This window comes from Triticum aestivum, chromosome 7B (assembly GCF_018294505.1).
Source record: "Triticum aestivum cultivar Chinese Spring chromosome 7B, IWGSC CS RefSeq v2.1, whole genome shotgun sequence".
In the NCBI taxonomy this organism is placed as follows: Eukaryota; Viridiplantae; Streptophyta; class Magnoliopsida; order Poales; family Poaceae; genus Triticum; species Triticum aestivum.
Window position 1 is genome coordinate 738,487,188 of NC_057813.1, and position 2,886 is coordinate 738,490,073.

General features: G+C 48.2%; 1 pseudogene; it reads right to left on the reverse strand.

Moving 5' to 3' along the window:
• Positions 1 to 686: 686 nt before the first annotated feature.
• Positions 687 to 2,460, reverse strand: LOC123161555 (basic endochitinase A-like; annotated as a pseudogene).
• Between the last annotated feature and the right edge of the window lie 426 nt (positions 2,461 to 2,886).

Below are 2,886 nucleotides of genomic sequence, written 5' to 3' on the forward strand. Positions count from 1 at the left end.
ATGTGGCAGGCTACAAAACAAACTGCAGAACTTGGTTCATGCCGTGTTTCAGCCCTCCATTGGGCCACACATGTAGGAATGCTAAAAAAAGAATGATTAACCAGTCATGCTGCAAGAGCATCAATGGGCACCCCTAAAAAAAAGAGCACCGATGGACCTCGAAAAGAAGGGTTATCAAGCTCCCCAAGCTGTGCGAGTATGAAAATGAAGTTGGGCGAGTATAAGGCCAAAGTCGCAATGTGCGATATGGCTGCATGCCCTGGCATGCTCATAGACACGGCATGCCCCTTGTCGTCGTCTGCGCGTAAGGCATGGACACCGGAGCGGTGACCAGTGGCTCAGCGTGCCGCCTGGCGTGGGGGAGCGCTCCGGCATGACTCGCAAGACACTGGGCTTGACGATGTCATGCACGGAAGAGGAGGCCGGCCGGCCTAATCATTTGCATTGGGAACTATAGACCCATGGCGCACAATGAGTAACCCGCGATCATGTGTGTATCGCCTGACCGTTGAAATATCTTGTTTTAGGATTATATTTCTAAATCTTTTATACTCCCTCCATCCTAAAATAAATGTAGCTGATTTAGCAGTGATACTTATTTTAAGATGGAGGTAGTAATAAATAAATATCTCAAGAAAAAATAGCTGATACTTATTTTAGGATGGAGGGAGTCATAAATAAATATCTCAAGAAAAAATTATAGGAAAATGCTCCTGGTTGTAACAGTCAAGGTTGTCACCGTGGGTGACGCCAAGGATGTGGCAGTAGCGCTTGTAAAACCCGATCCGGTCTGCAACACGCTTATCATACCCATGCCCGCACTCCTTCCCGCCATTGATGATGTTGGTGATCACGCCGAATCCAGACACTCGCCCTGCACCCGGTCCGCTGCAGAAGGATTCCAATGGCCCGTTATGACCGCGTGGCTCGAGGGCTTGGGTGGCTGCACTGTCATCCAAAACCACATCGCCGTCTTGAACGACACGGTCGAGTCCGTGGCCACCAAGCCCGGGTTGCCTAGCAGGTCAGCCCCGATGGCCCGGTCCGCCGGCCCATAGTTATAGTTGTGAGAGAGCTGGAAGGGCCCTCTGCCATAGTAGCGTCTTCCGAGAGTCCCTATATGACGCCCGTGTGCGTCCACGAGCTGCGGCTACGCACATGGTGATCCGAATGGGCTGGCCCATTTTCAGTTTAACTTTAAAAAAAGGCAATGTAGGAACGCTGTAGCATTTTGGTACTGTAGGGAAACGATATTGTACCTTCTGGTTTACTGTAGCAGCCCGTTTTTCCTTGGTTTTTACTTCAACATTTTATGAAAATATGAATACATATGCGTGTTTCGAATACACATTGAACATTTGTAATATAGATTGAACAATTCTTTAAAAAATTGTGAACTTTTTTGTAGAAAAATGTTGAACAAATTTCAAATACATGATGAACATTTTGTATTATACATTGAACAATTCTTAACATACGATGAACAAATTTCAAAATACAAAGCGAATATTTTGTAAAATGTACTTTGAACAATATTTTATATATGATAAACATTTTTATAATACAAGATGAACATCTTTATAGTGCGTGGTGAACTTTTCATCAATATGATGAACATTTTCTTAGTATACGATGAACATATTTGTAATACATGTTGAACTTTTTATATAATATGAAAAAAGAAAAAAAAAAACAGGAACAGCAAAAATTTAAGCATAAAAAAGGAAAAAAATAAACCAAAACAGAAGAAAAGAAAACTGAAAACTGACAAAAGAGTGAGAACACCGAAAGTAAAAAATATCAGAAGAATAACGAAAAAAAAGCCCGCAGAAAACAGCGTGGAAAACAGCAGCGAACCAAAACAGCATGCGTAATCCGTACGTGGGCCGGCCCATGCGGAGGCTCCCTTCAGCGAAGCCTTGACCATTTGCCGCCCGCGGGCGGCAAATAGGATTTGCCGCGTCTTCCGGGGGCACATGGTCATATCACGCTTGGGGTGCAGTAGTTGGACCGAGAGCGCTCCTGTTTGAAGCAATAGCCCCACGCGTAGGGCCCGTTTGGGGCTGTAGCCCACCCGCCGGTGGTCTCATGGGAGGTCTGCGCTAGGAAGGCGGCCACCTCATGCTTTCGGATGGCGGTGCCGCCTATGGTGCCGAAGCCTGGAAAGGCGGCCGCGGCAGCTAGGGAGGCGTCATAGGTGTAGAATCCCTTAGCTTGGCACGCCCTATTGTTGCGGTGCAGCAACATCCTGTCGAAGAGTGAGCGGGGGATGATGGAGGAAACGCCACCACCAGAGGGGTCGGGCGTGCCACAGCGAGAGCACTGGCTCTGGCAGCCCTCGCCGCACTACTCCGGGGTAGAGCCGCACCAGCCGAAGCGACTGCAGCAGAGGCAGTTCGGGCAGGTAGCCCCGCCGGCCTGCGAACCGCACTGTGCGGCGCGTGCGCTGGCGATGGCCATGGCCGCCGTGGTTAGCACGGACACAACCGCGAGCGCTCTCATCGTGTACAACGTGCCAACGAAGCATACAGCTCGGCTGGCCGCTGGCTGGTGTACGTGCCAGAGCGGTGGGGAGTGTCAAGTTTTTATATGTGTCGCGCTCACGCTGCAAGAACTAGGCAGCAATCAAACCTGGCGGCTCCTATCTGGCCGAGGGGTGAGTTGATCGACAGCGTGTGTTTGTAACTTTGTATGCATGGATGACAGAAAAAATGATAGATGACGCATGGGCAGGCATTCATGGACGGCGTCCATGGAATACAGTTACCTCGTTACTATCTATATATAGCCAAGTATTCAAAGTGATTATCTCTGCATTTAATTAGCGGTAGTTAGCAAAGTGTTACCCACATATTCGCAATCTATATATTTTTTCCACATAATTGT